Source organism: Natator depressus, chromosome 6, assembly GCF_965152275.1.
Source record: "Natator depressus isolate rNatDep1 chromosome 6, rNatDep2.hap1, whole genome shotgun sequence".
NCBI classification, from domain to species: Eukaryota; Metazoa; Chordata; order Testudines; family Cheloniidae; genus Natator; species Natator depressus.
This window is the reverse complement of record NC_134239.1, coordinates 7,562,582-7,579,194: the sequence shown is the minus strand read 5'-3', so window position 1 is coordinate 7,579,194 and position 16,613 is coordinate 7,562,582. Positions and strand designations below refer to the sequence as shown.

The window sequence follows — 16,613 nt, the reverse complement described above, 5'->3', positions numbered from 1 at the left end:
AGTACACCCTAACTTAGCTCATGCAAGCACAGTGGGCCAGATCGTCAGTCGGTGTTAATCACTGTAGCTCTATTGAGGTTGATGGAGCTTGTCAACCTGTCTGGAGTGGCTCACGACCATGAGTGCCAAATTCAAGGTAGACTGTTACTCACAAACCCCAGATTGGTTGTGTGTTCTATAATTCTCTTTCACCAACCAAGTACCAAGGGTGAACTCCTCAGGAACTATAATAGCCTTAAATGGAGTCACAGAGAGATCTCTCCAGTGCTGTGGTGTATCTTGCCACCCAGGCAAGCCTGTCTTTGTGATGGATGGTCCCTTATAAGAAAAATTACAACGATATCCCGGTTACTTCCAATCCCTTACCCCAGGTCAGTTGCTCCTCAGATCTCAAACTACAGACAAGATTGTAGTCAATCCTATAATAAACTAATTGGAGGTTTATTATCTAGGAAAAAGAAACAAGAGGGTTATTTACAAGGTTAAAGCAGGTAAACATACACACTGAGTTACAGTCTTAGGTTCCAAAAATTAATAGAAGCTTCTGTAATGCGCAAGCTTTATATATCCTTTAGGGCTAATCCAAGCCAAGCAGCCTGGGAATCCCTTGCTTATGCTTAGAAATATTGCCCTCCCCAAATTCTTAGCAGCATATTGATGATAATTCCTCCTTGACAAGGATTTTTATACCCTTTCCCCAGTTTTCAAGCTGTGATGGGATGAGCATTTGTGCACATTCCCTCTTCCTGGGTTTAGAGAAAACAATCATCAAAGTCTTGGTTTGTCTGGCGTCAACGGCCTTCTTTTGTTGGGCAGATGACACCTCTTATGGTAAACTAGTATTTCACACTTGGTAACGCTTCCCTCCTGACTGTGGGGGTTTCCAGTTTCATAAGACACACTTTTACAGTAACAGAGCAAAACATTTCAATATTACCTTGTAACCTGGGATATAGACATGTGAGATTTGCATGCCACAGTTCACAAGCACTTCATAACATTTCAACACAGCTCTATAAATCTAACACCTATTTTAACAGTATGAACACACAGGTGAACCATATTGGTTTCCAGCTGTGGATTTGTCAGTTTTCAGTGAGGCTGAGGGCTCCACGCATGAGCTGGCACCTGGTCCACCAGCTTCACAAAGCTACGCTGATCGACGCCACCTGAGGGTCTAGCCCAATATCCTTGAACAATCTCATGCAGCACTCAGGGTATTTCAGGCAGTCTGTCCCATTTTACTGCAAATTATTTAGTGAAAGATAATCATTCCGGTGTCAAAGGAGTCAACATTTTGAGACGAGAAAACCAATCTTTTTCTCAGAAGACCGAATTGATTTTGTAGCTTTCTCCTGGAAATAGATCTCAAAAAGAATTATGATACTCACCCCAGTTTTTGTCCTATAATGTTAAAATTGCTTGTTGCAAGAAAGAGATCTCTCTTGCTGGAATTCAACTAGATCATGTAGAGTGTAGTTAGAGTCAGGGTGTATATATTTGGTCTTCCAGTGTTTGGGGGCAGAATCCCTCAGCGCTCTGAATCTCAGATCAGGCACAAGGGGTATCATTAAAACACCATTTATGTCTCCTGGCACCAGGAGATAGCTAGTCACCGTTATACTGTCTTCAAATACTGTTCACGTTTTTGGAAATGATAATGCATCACTTTGTTCTTGTCCTCTCTTTTATGCAGTCCATAAATCTGAAAATCCTCCTAGGACTTCCAGTCAGGGATATACTTGGAAATGTTCATCACAATATTTTTTTCATTACTTTTTTTCCCGGAGAAAATAAGGTTTGTAGACTGATAGGGTGAGAATCCAATATTAGGACCTTTACAACAAGTTTCCATGCACAACTGAATGGGTGTTCAAGCAGTCAGTATTAAGGGGCATGTCAGAGGTGAGTAAAAGCCTGAGATTGGAGTAACAAGAGGGGCTATACATCAGGATTCAGGGGAACTTGCAGAGTCACTAGACCAGACAGGACTGGGTTAGCTCAGGGTGCTGCATGTCAAGTCTAAGCTAAGACATGCAGAGAGTCTGGGCCTAGAAGAGAGGGTGTGTCAATTAATTTGCTTTAGTAGAAGCATTGGTGGAGTGCCCAGTACTGCAAGAATAAGGGGCTATGGGTTGAGACGGAAGGTTATGGACAAAAGTGTGTCACAGTCCAGGGCAACAGTGCTTGTATTCCTCCTTGGTTGCTCAAGGGTACTCGCTCTCGGCTGCTTAAGTTAAGCCAACTGCTTTAAGTTACCACACAACCGTTTCTAGGCAAAGACATTTATTTTTACGGTGAAAGCTTTGCACAGAAAACATATTAAAAAACAATAGAAGAACCTGTCCACAGGCTGATAAGCTTGCCAGAGATCACCCAACTGCAGCAAGGGTGCCCAGGGGAGTCAACCCTTCAAAATCCCCTACAGAGTCATGTGACCACCATCCCATCTAATTTCTCTCTTTAGAACCTATGGGGAAGAGCTGTCACATCTCCCTTCTTACACTTGTTACCCAAAATCGTTGGATGCAAACCTGAGATCTGGTCCTCCCACCAGTTTCCAGGAATGGTGTTCCTTTGGACCCCACCCCCCTTTCAGGGATTAGCAGGGCCAGCAATGGGTTGAGGTTCAAGTATTATAAGGAACAGTTATTTGCTTCAAAGGGCGAAATAGGGTAGGGCTGCCTCACTATAAAGCAACTCTCAACCACACACTACTTTTAACAGCAGAGGGGTCAGGCAAGGGAGGGTCTCCAAACCTCTCCCATAGCCAAATTCCTTTCCCTGCCATTATGTTTTGATAACTGGGCCTGCAACTTTGTTCTAATTGTGATCTCTCCTGTAAAAAGTATATGAAACATTAGAAAATAATACTAGAATAACAAAACTTGTTGGCAAAATATTATAAACAGGTGCAAAAGAACTAGACAGAGAGACTAAATTAGGTCCATAACTCAAGGACTATGTTGAAATCATGCTTGGTAAAAACAGAAGATGTGGAACCAGAAATTAATAGAACAAAATCGGTATTTCAGATATTAGGCCTAATTGGTGGCCAAAATAATGAGCGGATGGGCTATTCCACCCAACATTTCTTTTCTGGGTCCGGAGAGAAAGAGACTTTGGTGGGAACCTGGGGGTATATGAGGAGAGGGGCAGTCTAGCGGAAGACCACAGGAAGAGGATACTGGAGAGTGGGAAGCCTTAGGAACTGGGCACTGTAGCTGCCCCTCAGGTGAGCAGCTGTGCACAGGGACCTGACTGGTTTCCATTCAAGGTAGGATTCACGATGTGACGGAGAGACTGCCGAGACTCATCAAGCCCTTGGATCGCTACCCCTTCCTGCTTCTCCACGTGGGCACCAATGATACTGCCAAGAATGACCTTGAGCGGATCACTGTGGACTACATGGCTCTGGGAAAAAGGATAAAGGAGTTTGAGGTGCAAGTGGTCTTCTCGTCCATCCTCCCTGTGGAAGGAAAAGGCCTTGGTAGAGACCGTCGAATCGTGGAAGTCAATGAATGGCTATGCAGGTGGTGTTGGAGAGAAGGCTTTGGATTCTTTGACCATGGCATGGTGTTCCAAGAAGGAGGAGTGCTAGGCAGAGACGGGCTACACCTAACAAAGAGCGGGAAGAGCATCTTCGCAAGCAGGCTGGCTAACCTAGTGAGGAGGGCTTTAAACTAGGTTCACCGGGGGAAGGAGACCAAAGCCCTCAGGTAAGTGGGGAAGTGGGATACCAGGAGGAAACACAAGCAGGAGCACGCGAGAGGGCAGGGCTCCTGCCTCATACTGAGAAAAGAGGGACGATCAGCGAGTTATCTCAAGTGCCTATACACAAATGCAAGAAGCCTGGGAAACAAGCAGGGGGAACTGGAAGTCCTGGCACAGTCAAGGAATTATGATGTGATTGGAATAACAGAGACTTGGTGGAATAACTCACATGACTGGAGTACTGTCACGGATGGATACAAACTGTTCAGGAAGGACAGGCAGGGCAGAAAAGGTGGGGGAGTTGCACTGTATGTAAGGGAGCAGTATGACTGCTCAGAGCTCAAGTATGAAACTGCAGAAAAACCTGAGTGTCTCTGGATTAAGTTTAGAAGCGTGAGCAACAAGGGTGATGTCGTGGTGGGAGTCTGCTATAGACCACCGGACCAGGGGGATGAAGTGGACGAGGCTTTCTTTCGGCAACTCATGGAAGTTACTAGATAGCAGGCCCTGGTTCTCATGGGAGACTTCAATCACCCTGATATCTGCTGGGAGAGCAATACAGAGGTGCACAGACAATCCAAGAAGTTTTTGGAAAGGGTAGGGGACAATTTCCTGGTGCAAGTGCTGGAGGAACCAACTAGGGGCAGAGCTCTTCTTGACCTGCTGCTCACAAACCGGGAAGAATTAGTAGGGGAAGCAAAAGTGGATGGGAACCTGGGAGGCAGTGACCATGAGATGGTTGAGTTCAGGATCCTGACACAGGGAAGAAAGGAGAGCAGCAGAATACAGACCCTGGACTTCAGAAAAGCAGACTTTGACAACCTCAGGGAACTGATGGGCAGGATCCCCTGGGAGAATAACATGAGGGGGAAAGGAGTCCAGGAGAGCTGGCTGTATTTTAAAGAATCTTTATTGAGGTTACAGGGACAAACCATCCCGACGTGTAGAAAGAATTGTAAATATGGCAGGCGACCAGCTTGGCTTAACAGTGAAATCCTTGCTGATCTTGAACACAAAAAAGAAGCTTACAAGAAGTGGAAGATTGGACAAATGACCAGGAAAGAGTATAAAAATATTGCTCGGGCATGCAGGAGTGAAATCAGGAAGGCCAAATCACACCTGTAGTTGCAGCTAGCAAGAGATGTTAAGAGTAAAAAGAAGGGTTTCTTCAGGTATGTTAGCAACAGGAAGAAAGTCAAGGAAAGTGTGGGCCCCTTACTGAATGATGGAGGCAACCTAGTGACAGAGGATGTGGAAAAAGCTAATGTACTCAATGCTTTTTTTGCCTCTGTCTTCACGAACAAGGTCAGCTCCCAGACTACTGCACTGGGAAGCACACCATGGGGAGGAGGTGACCAGCCCGCTGTGGAGAAAGAAGGGGTTCGGGACTATTTAGAAAAGCTGGGCGAGCACAAGTCCATGGGGCCGGATGTGCTGCATCCGAGAGTGGTAAAGGAGTTGGCGGATGTCATTGCAGAGCTATTGGCCATTATTTTTGAAAACTCATGGTGATCCGGGGAAGTCCCGGACGACTGGAAAAAGGCTAATGTAGTGCCCATCTTTAAAAAAGGGAAGGAGGAGAATCCTGGGAACTACAGGCCAGTCAGCCTCACCTCAGTCCCTGGAAAAATCATGGAGCAGGTCCTCAAGGAGTCAATTCTGAAGCACTTAGAGGAGAGGAAAGTGATCAGGAACAGTCAGCATGGATTCACCAAGGGCAAGTCATGCCTGATTAATCTAATTGCCTTCTATGACGAGATAACTGGCTCTGTGGATGAGGGGAAAGCAGTGGATGTGTTGTTCCTTGACTTTAGCAAAGCTTTTGACACGGTCTCCCACAGTATTCTTGCCAGCAAGTTAAAGAAGTATGGGCTGGATGAATGTACTATAAGGTGAATAGAAAGTTGGCTAGATTGTCGGGCTCAACGGGTAGTGATCAATGGCTCCATGTCTAGTTGGCAGCCGGTATCTAGTGGAGTGCCCCAAGGGTCGGTCCTGGGGCCGGTTTTGTTCAATATCTTCATAAATGATCTAGAGGATGGCGTGGATTGCACCCTCAGCAAGTTTGCAGATGACACTAAACTGGGAAGAGAGGTAGATACGCTGGAGAGTAGGGATAGGATACAGAGGGCCCTAGACAAATTAGAGGATTGGGCCAAAAGAAATCTGATGAGGTTCAACAAGGACAAGTGCAGAGTCCTGCACTTAGGATGGAAGAACCCCATGCACCGCTACAAACTAGGGACCGAATGGCTCGACAGCAGTTCTGCAGAAAAGGACCTAGGGGTTACAGTGGATGAGAAGCTGGATATGAGTCAACAGTGTGCCCTTGTCGCCAAGAAGGCCAATGGCATTTTGGGATGTATAAGTAGGGGCATTGCTAGCAGATCGAGGGACATGATTGTTCCCCTCTATTCAACATTGGTGAGGCCTCATCTGGAGTACTGTGTCCAGTTTTGGGCCCCACACTACAAGAAGGATGTGGAAAAATTGGAAAACGTCCAGCGGAGGGCAACAAAAATGATGAGGGGACTGGAACACATGAGTTATGAGGAGAGGCTGAAGGAACTGGGATTGTTTAGTGTGTGGTAGAGAAGAATGAGGGGGGATTTGATAGCTGCTTTCAACTACCTGAAAGGGGGTTCCAAAGAGGACGGATCTAGACTTTTCTCAGTGGTAGCTGATGACAGAACAAGGAGCAATGGTCTGAAGTTGCACTGGGGGAGGTTTAGGTTGGATATTAGGAAAAACTTTTTCACTAGGAGGGTGGTGAAATACTGGAATGGGTTACCTAGGGAGGTGGTGGAATCTCCTTCCTTAGACATTTTTAAGGTCAGGCTTGACAAAGCCCTGGCTGGGATGATTTACTTGGGGATTGGTCCTGCTTTGAGCAGGGGGTTGGACTAGATGACCTCCTGAGGTCCCTTCCAACCCTGATATTCTATGATTCTATGATTAAGTTCTGTAGGTAAGAGAGACAAACATCTGAGCCACATAGAGCTCTTCCTCAGGCCTGGGAAAGGTACTCTGAGCATCACCGTTAAATGCCAGGTGGAACAGACCCTTTGTCTTCAGGGACACTGAAATCAATCAGGTTCTTAAAAGAAGAACTTAATTTATAAAGAAAAAAATGGAAAAGAATCACACCTGCAAAATCAGGAGGTAAGGTAAATTTGTGGGCTAATAAAAAGATTTATAACACAGAGGATTCCCAGCTCTCTGGCCTGTCTTATACAGAAGGTTAGACCGGATGATCACAGTGGTCCCTTCTGGCCATGAAATCTATGAGTCCATGAGTTAGCAGGAAGGAAGGGGGGAGTAACAACAACAGGATGTTTTAATGCAAACTGTCTTAGAGCAGAGCTGTATGCAGTGTAGTTCTGGCCATGTTGGCCCCAGCATATTAGAGAGAAAATGTGGATGGTTTACTATTTTCCTTTGGACGAACTTCTTTTGGAGAGAGAAACAAGTTTTCAAGCCAAACAGAGCTCGTCTTCAGGTCTGGGAAAGGTACTTGAATGGTCCATTACAATACGTGCTAGCAATTTACGACAAGCAATCTGTTCCACCTGGCATTTAACAGTGATGCTCAGAGTACCTTTCCCAGGCCTCAGGAAGAGCTCTATGTGGCTCAGATGTTTGTCTCTCTTACCTACAGAACTTAATCATAGAATCATAGAATATCAGGGTTGGAAGGGACCTCAGGAGGTCATCTAGTCCAACCCCCTGCTCAAAGCAGGACCAATCCCCAAGTAAATCATCCCAGCCAGGGCTTTGTCAAGCCTGACCTTATAAACCTCTAAGGAAGGAGATTCCACCACCTCCCTAGGTAACCCATTCCAGTGCTTCACCACTCTCCTAGTGAAAAAGTTTTTCCTAATATCCAACCTAAACCTCCCCCACTGCAACTTCAGACCATTGCTCCTCGTTCTGTCATCAGCTACCACTGAGAACAGTCTAGATCCATCCTCTTTGGAACCCCCTTTCAGGTAGTTGAAAGCAGCTATCAAATCCCCCCTCATTCTTCTCTTCCACAGACTAAACAATCCCAGTTCCCTCAGCCTCTCCTCGTAAGTCATGTGCTCCAGCCTCCTAATCATTTTTGTTGCTCTCCGCTGGACATTTTCCAATTTTTCCACATCCTTCTTGTAGTGTGGGGCCCAAAACTGGACACAGTGCTCCAGATGAGGCCTCACCAATGTCGAATAGAGGGGAACGATCACGTCCCTCGATCTGCTGGCAATGCCCCTACTTATACAGCCCAAAATGTCGTTAGCCTTCTTGGCAACAAGGGCACACTGTTGACTCATATCCAGCTTCTCGTCCACTGTAACCCCTAGGTCCTTTTCTGCAGAACTGCTGTCGAGCCATTCGGTCCCTAGTCTGTAGCAGTGCATGGGATTCTTCCATCCTAAGTGCAGGACTCTGCACTTGTCCTTGTTGAACCGCATCAGATTTCTTTTGGCCCAATCCTCGAATCTCTTATTTTCAGTTACTGATAACTTTTCCAAACCTTAACCACTTAGGCCGAAATTTTCCATGCTCGGTCTGCATGGAACCTCTGCTGGCTGAATTATTATAAAAAATATAAGGAAAATGGGTCAGCTATTTCCAATAATGGGACTATGAAAAATAAGCTGATTTACAATTGTTAAAACTTCTCTTCTTCCCCCAAACCATTTATTTGAAGAGCTCTAATCCCTTTGTGCTTTGGAGCGGGGACTTTATATTTGTCAGGGGATAATCGTGGGGTGTCAGAAAGATGTCTTTTCCTGTCAACCATAAAAATTCACCCAGATTTATTTGAGTTATATGCATCTGGAAATCACCACTTGTAGCTCAATGGAACTTGTCAGAGGTTTGCTGCTAAATTTTCTGGACATTCCATCTGCACTGAGCATACTCCAGCCCCACTGACCTTCCACTGCACCGGGCATGCTTATGTACCCTATAGAGTTTCCTAAATGCCAATATGAGCTTGCTCCTTAGACCCACATGATTTCTTGTATGCCCCTTTGTCTGCATTGAGTATGTTTTCCAGCCCCACAGAGGTAGCGCTCCAAAGAGAAAACAGCAACCGCAGCAACTTCAGTTCTAGCATTCCTTAACTCCTGAGTGCTTGACTTAGCAACCTCGCTGTTCTTTTGGCTTAGGGGTTTTTAAATGTGCATATAGTGTAATGTGAACTACAAGTACAGAAGGAAGAATTATAAGGAGAAATACCTTTTTGGAAGTCCTTTTCCACTGTCTCTGGGATATGCTGATTCTCTTCTTCTTTCCGCAGATTGAAAGAACCTTACACAAAATTTAAGAGGGAAATAATTATCAATAATTAAGCACTAATTTTTCCCTACATATTCATATATTTATTAAAAATCTAGAAAAAGGGGTGAATGGTGAGGCAGCAGAATTTGCTGATGACACAAAATTATTTAGGTTAGAGAACTCCAGTGAAAATTCTGAGGAACTTCAGAAAGACGTAACTAAACTAGGTGAATGGGCAATGTGATGGCAAATGAAGTTTAATGTTAATAAATGCAAAGTAGCACACATTAAAAGGACAAATTTCCATTACTCATAAACCATACAGGTTTCTAAATCAACAGTATAAACAGAAGAAAGGAATCTAGGTATCACTAGGTACAGCTCACTGAAAACCCCAGTTCAACAAACAGCTGTGGTCCAAAAAAACTAACAAGATGTTAGGATGAATAAGGAATGGGATGGACAATAGTACATACCAAAAATATGATGTAGCTTCATCCAGAATATTGTACGCAGTACTGATCACCCCTTCTCTAAAAGGCTACTACAGAACTGGAGGGGTTTCAGAGAAGGGCAATGAAAATGATTAAAGTCTTGGAAAAAAGAGACCAAAAAGATTGGGATTTTTTTTAAATTTAGAAAGGAAATGAGTAAGAGGGGACATGATAAAAGTATAGAGTATAAAATAATGAATGGAATTGAAAAGGCAACCAAGAGCTTCTGTTCTCCTTGCCTCCTAACATAAGAACAAAGGGATGTTCAGGGAAAGGTAAAAAGAAAAGGAGTACTTGTGGCACCTTAGAGACTAACCAATTTATTTGAGCACAAGCTTTCGTGAGCTACAGCTCACTTCATCGGATGCATACTGTGGAAAATACAGAAGATGTTTTTATACACACAGACCATGAAAAAATGGGTATTTATCACAACAAAAGGTTTTCTCTCCCCCCACCCCACTCTCCTGCTGATAATAGCTTATGTAAAGTGATCACTCTCCTTACAATGTGTATGATAATCAAGGTGGGTCATTTCCAGCACAAATCCAGGATTTAACAAGAATGTCTGAGGAACAGTGGGGGGGAAAGGAATAAACAAGGGGAAATAGGTTACTTTTTATAATGAATCAACCATTCCCAGTCTCTATTCAAGCCTAAGTTAATTGTATCCAATTTGCAAATTAATTCCAATTCAGCAGTCTCTCCTTGGAGTCTGTTTTCGAAGTTTTTTTGTTGAAGGATAGTCACTTTGAGATCAGAAATCGAGTGACCAGAGAGATTGAAGGGTTCTCCGACTGGTTTATGAATGTTATAATTCTTGACATCTGATTTGTGTCCATTTATTCTTTTACGTAGAGACTGTCCAGTTTGACCAATGGACATGGCAGAGGGGCATTGCTGGCACATGATGGCATATATCACATTGGTAGATGTGCAGGTGAACGAGCCTCTGATAGTGTGGCTGATGTTATTAGGCCCTGTGATGGTGTCCCCTGAATAGATATGTAGGCACAGTTGGCAACGGGCTTTGTTGCAATGATAGGTTCCTGGGTTAGTGGTTCTGTTGTGTGGTATGTGGTTGCTGGTGAGTATTCGCTTCAGGTTGGGGGGCTGTCTGTAGGCTAGAACTGGCCTGTCTCCCAAGATTTGTGAGAGTGTTGGGTCATCCTTCAGGACAGGTTGTAGATCCTTGACAATGCGTTGGAGGGGTTTTAGTTGGGGGCTGAAGGTGACGGCTAGTGGCGTTCTGTTATTTTCTTTGTTAGGCCTGTCCTGTAGTAGGTTACTTCTGGGAACTCTTCTGGCTCTATCAATCTGTTTCTTCACTTCCACAGGTGGGTATTGTAGTTGTAAGAATGGTTGATAGAGATCTTGTAGGTGTTTGTTTCTGTCTGAGGGGTTGGAGCAAATGCGGTTGTATCGCAGAGCTTGACTGTAGACAATGGATCGTGTGGTGTGGTCAGGGTGAAAGCTGGAGGCATGTAGGTAGGAATAGCGGTCAGTAGGTTTCCGGTATAGGGTGGTGTTTATGTGACCATTGTTTATTAGCACTGTAGTGTCCAGGAAGTGGATCTCTTCTGTGGACTGGTCCAGGCTGAGGTTGATGGTGGGATGGAAATTGTTGAAATCATGGTGGAATTCTTCAAGGGCTTCTTTTCCATGGGTCCGGATGATGAAGATGTCATCAATATAGCGCAAGTAGAGTAGGGGCGTTAGGGGACGAGAGCTGAGGAAGCGTTGTTCTAAGTCAGCCATAAAAATGTTGGCATACTGTGGGGCCATGCGGGTACCCATAGCCGTGCCGCTGATTTGAAGGTATACATTGTCCCCAAATGTAAAATAGTTATGGGTAAGGACAAAGTCACAAAGTTCAGCCACCAGGTTAGCCGTGACATTATTGGGGATACTTGTGGCACCTTAGAGACTAACCAGTTTATTTGAGCATGAGCTTTCGTGAGCTACAGCTCACTTCATCGGATGCATAGCTACATAGGATACATCCGATGAAGTGAGCTGTAGCTCACGAAAGCTCATGCTCAAATAAACTGGTTAGTCTCTAAGGTGCCACAAGTACTCCTTTTCTTTTTTCTTTTTACGAATACAGACTAACACGGCTGTTACTCTGAAACCTATTATTGGGGATAGTGTTCTTGACGGCTTGTACTCCATCTTTGTGTGGAATGTTGGTGTAGAGGGCTTCTACATCCATAGTGGCCAGGATGGTGTTTTCAGGAAGATCACCGATGGATTGTAGTTTCCTCAGGAAGTCAGTGGTGTCTCGAAGGTAGCTGGGAGAGCTGGTAGAGTAGGGCCTGAGGAGGGAGTCTACATAGCCAGACAATCCTGCTGGCAGGGTGCCAATGCCTGAGATGATGGGGCGTCCAGGATTTCCAGGTTTATGGATCTTGGGTAGTAGATAGAATATCCCAGGTTGGGGTTCCAGGGGTGTGTCTGTGCGGATTTGATCTTGTGCTTTTTCAGGGAGTTTCTTGAGCAAATGCTGTAGTTTCTTTTGGTAACTCTCAGTGGGATCAGAGGGTAATGGCTTGTAGAAAGTAGTGTTGGAGAGCTGCCGAGCAGCCTCTTGTTCATATTCTGACCTATTCATGATGACAACAGCACCTCCTTTGTCAGCCTTTTTGATTATGATGTCAGAGTTGTTTCTGAGGCTGTGGATGGCATTGTGTTCTGCACGGCTGAGGTTGTGGGGCAAGTGATGCTGCTTTTCCACAATTTCAGCCCATGCACATCGGCGGAAGCACTCTATGTCGAAGTCCAGTCTGCTGTCTCAACCTTCAGGAGGAGTCCACCTAGAATCCTTCTTTTTGTAGTGTTGGTAAGGAGGTCTCTGTAAATTAGTATGTTGTTCAGAGGCGTGTTGGAAATATTCCTTGAGTCGGAGACGTCGAAAATAGGATTCTAGGTCACCACAGAACTGTATCATGTTCGTGGGGCTGGAGGGGCAGAAGGAGAGGCCCTGAGCTCCCAATGCAATGATGTGGCAGAAAGCACTACTGAAATCTTTGGAAGTATAAACAAGTGACTGGTGAGTAGGAGCAAGGAGGCCCTTTTATGTCTGTAGATGGCATTGGTGAGACTAGTACTGGAATGGTCGTGTCCAGTTCTGGTATTCACATTTTTAATAATGGGAGAAAGTGCAGAAAAGAGTCACAGCTGGAGAAAATGTCTTACAATGAGAGAATTAAAGAGCTCAATCTGTTTCTTTTATCAAAAAAAAGACTGAGAGGTGACTTGATTACAGTGTATGCATATCTTAATGAGGAGGAAATACCAAGGCCTAGAATGCACTTTAACCTAGCAGGAAAAGGCGTAACAGGAACCAATGGCTGGAAGTTCAATGCAGACAAAGTCAAGTTAGAAACAAGGCACAATTTTTTAACAGTGAGAGTGATAAACCATTGGAAAAAATTATTAAGGGAAGTCGTAGATTCTCCATCTCTTTATGTCTTCACATTTAGACTGGATGCCTTTCTGAAAGACCCTTTAGCCACACACAAATGATTGGGCTCAGTACAGGGTTAAATGAATGAGAGTCTCTGGCCTGCGTTACACCGGAGGTCAGACTAGATGATCAGATGGGCCCTTCTGGTCTTAAACTCTATGAATCTGTGCAGGAAATGGAGCTTTCTCAGAGGCCTGTCCCAGATTGTGGAACAAATGCCCACAGGAATTAAGAACCAACAAAACCCTCAACACCTTCTACTCAAAGTGAAAGGTGTACTTCTTCTACCTTGCTTTTGCTAATATAAACACAGATCTCAGGATACAGGATTATATATTTTAGCAAAAAAGAAAAAAGGAGAAATAAAAATAAAACCCCACCAATTTCTCCTTAGGGAGAGGAAGAGAAAAAGAAACACATGACACTTTCTAGTCATATGGATGAATGCTCTCCTGGAAGACACTCAAATATTATCATAGTGAAGGTGGTATACAAGCTTGAATAGAGTAGAATTAAAGGCTGCCTTTTAAAATTAACAGATGCAGATCAGTATAACTAAGAACACACTTTTCATGCTTCACAGGAGTTTAGGAGGGAGCCAGATAGTGGAATAGACAAAAAAATAACTGGGTTATAGCATAGGAAATGGAGGGTGTCTAATGCAACACCAGGGGGACTGGGAACTTATCGCTGGACAAAGAGTATATTAAATTGCAGCCGTGTGGCCACATCTCATCTGACCCTCCTGGTTTTAGCCCTATCCCCTCATATGTACCCACAGCTCTGCTGTATTGTTACACACCCCGCTGGGCTGTAGGCAGGTTTCAAGGATTCCCCTACAGCTCCACCCGCTAGCAGCCTCCCTGCCTCCCTTCTGGCTCCTAGTAACCAGGGATGGGCAGCTGTCCCTCAGCTCTCTCAGCCACACCCAGCACCCAACAACCAAGTACGCACTCCAGCTGCCTTAGTAGCCACCCTCCGACACACCCACTATGCATCCACCTTGTTGTCTCAACATCCACCCCATCGCACCCAAATCCAGGTCCCCACTCACATTGTTGTTCCAGGACCCTCTCCATGCACCCAGCACCACCCCAAGTCTGCCATCCACCGAGTTGCCCAAGGCAACCAACAATAACATTTCCAGCTGCCCCAGGGACCTTTCCCTGAAGTTGTTTTTGCCATCCACCTTGGAGAAGAATCCTTGGGCATGTGTCATGGGGTCCTGGGGCCTTCTTGCTACCTGCTTCCAGAAATGTGACGGGATAGGGCCTTCCCACTTACACTTGCTTCCAGTGCTTTGGATGAATTGGTGCCTCCCTCTCCAACCTCTGCTACCACTCAGGAAGCCAATGGTTCTCTTAGCTATCTAAAATGTCACACGTAAAGCTGCACACAACTTGGCAGCCACAGCTATGCAGTTGGACAATAAGAACTTGATTTGAACCAGAGTTTGCACTGACTGGGGAATTGAAATCTGAGAGAAATCCAGTAGCAATTCAGTGTGTTTGGGTTCCAGGTATCCCAGAGGGCTCCTTAGAGTAGAGTTCTTCACCTGACTCCTGTGGATGACTCATTGTTCCTATTTAAATCAATGTTCCAAACATTATGTATTCTGTTACCAAGAATTCAGACATGTATTGTTTCTTCAAAATGGAATGAGTGGGAAAGTAAGACGTAAGATTCAGAAATAAAATAATTACAACATTGCATATTGACTGCCAGAGAGACAGTGCAAAAAAGGCGCTATGGGTCCTTAGCCAAGGGAAAATCTTGCGCTTTCCCAAGGGGAAAAATCTATGGGTGGTACTCCTGGAGAGATAAAAACTCCCTGAGGCCCCTTCACAGAATTTACTCTGAATTCTTTCACCAGAAGATGAGGTTTGCTCCATCCTGGACAAAGCAGAGAGTCTGTCTCCTAAACTGCATTGACCACCTGAGATTTATGGATATCCTGGGGGATCCAACAGAGACCCAGAGATATCTGCATATAGTCTTTGTGCCTGTACACTGGGTACAGGATCTCCTGCCCTTACAGGTCCCAGACAATATGAAACAGTGGAGCAGTGCTGTCAGACAGTCTCACAAAGACAACTGCCCCTGGAATCTCACTTTCAAGGGAAGTCCCTGCTGTGAGGGGTAAAGGCTGAGGCTGTTTCCTCAGATTTACATAGGGGACTGAGGGGGGGAAATAAGCATTCTGCAGCCTTGCCCCGGGCTTCCCAACTCCATCTCCTGTGTGGATCCTCTGTAGGGCCCTGGATGGGAGCAGGGACAAGGCTGCTTTGGCACCTGTACCTTTTCTACACGGGAATGGGGTTGAATGCAGAGGGTCTCTTCCATGAGCAATCCACCGCTTTGCTGTCTCTGTGCAAATTTCGGCTATCAGTGATGTAATTTCATAGATTCATAGATACTAAGGTCAGAAGGGACCATTATGATCATCTAGTCTGACCTCCTGCACAACGCAGGCCACAGAATCTCACCCACCCACTCCTGCGAAAAACCTCTCACCTATGTCTGAGCTATTGAAGTGCTCAAATCGTGGTTTAAAGACTTCAAGGAGCAGAGAATCCTCCAGCAAGTGACCCATGCCCCATGCTACAGAGGAAGGCGAAAAACCTCCAGGGCCTCTTCCAATCTGCCCTGGAGGAAAATTCCTTCCCGACCCCAAATATGGCGATCAGCTAAATCCTGAGCATATGGGCAAGATTCACCAGCCAGATACTACAGAAAATTCTTTCCTGGGTAACTCAAATCCCACCCCATCTAATAGCCCATCACAGGCTATTGGGCCTATTTACCATGAATATTTAATTACCAAAACCATGTTATCCCATCATACCATCTCCTCCATAAACTTATAGAGTTTAATCTTAAAGCCAGATAGATCTTTTGCCCCCACTGCTTCCCTTGGAAGGCTATTCCAAAACTTCACTCCTCTGATGGTTAGAAACCTTCGTCTAATTTCAAGTCTAAACTTCCTGGTGGCCAGTTTATATCCATTTGTTCTTGTGTCCACATTGGTACTGAGCTTAAATAATTCCTCTCCCTCTCCGGTATTTATCCCTCTGATATATTTATAGAGAGCAATCATATCTCCCCTCAACCTTCTTTTACTTAGGCTAAACAAGCCAAGCTCCTTGAGTCTCCTTTCATAAGACAAGTTTTCCATTCCTCGGATCATCCTAGTAGCCCTTCTCTGTACCTGTTCCAGTTTGAATTCATCCTTCTTAAACATGGGAGACCAGAACTGCACACAGTATTCCAGGTGAGGTCTCACCAGTGCCTTGTATAACGGTACTAAAACCTCCTTATCCCTACTGGAAATACCTCTCCTGATGCATCCCAAGACCGCATTAGCTTTTTTCACGGCCACATCACATTGGCGGCTCATAGTCATCCTATGATCAACCAATACTCCAAGGTCCTTTTCCTCCTCCGTTACTTCTAATTGATGTGTCCCTAGCTTATAACTAAAATTCTTGTTATTAATCCCTAAATGCATGACCTTACACTTCTCACTATTAAATTTCATCCTATTCCTATTACTCCAGTTTACAGGGTCATCCAGATCCTCCTGTAGGGTATCCCTGTCCTTCTCTAAATTAGCAATACCTCCCAGCTTTGTATCATCCGCAAACTTTATTAGCACACTCCCACTTTTTGTGCCC

At 44.9% G+C, this 16,613-nt stretch overlaps 1 pseudogene; it reads right to left on the bottom strand.

The window, feature by feature from the left end:
• The window catches only part of LOC141988573 (olfactory receptor 5AR1-like), a 30,929-nt pseudogene that overhangs the window by 2,896 nt on the left and 11,420 nt on the right, over positions 1–16,613 (bottom strand).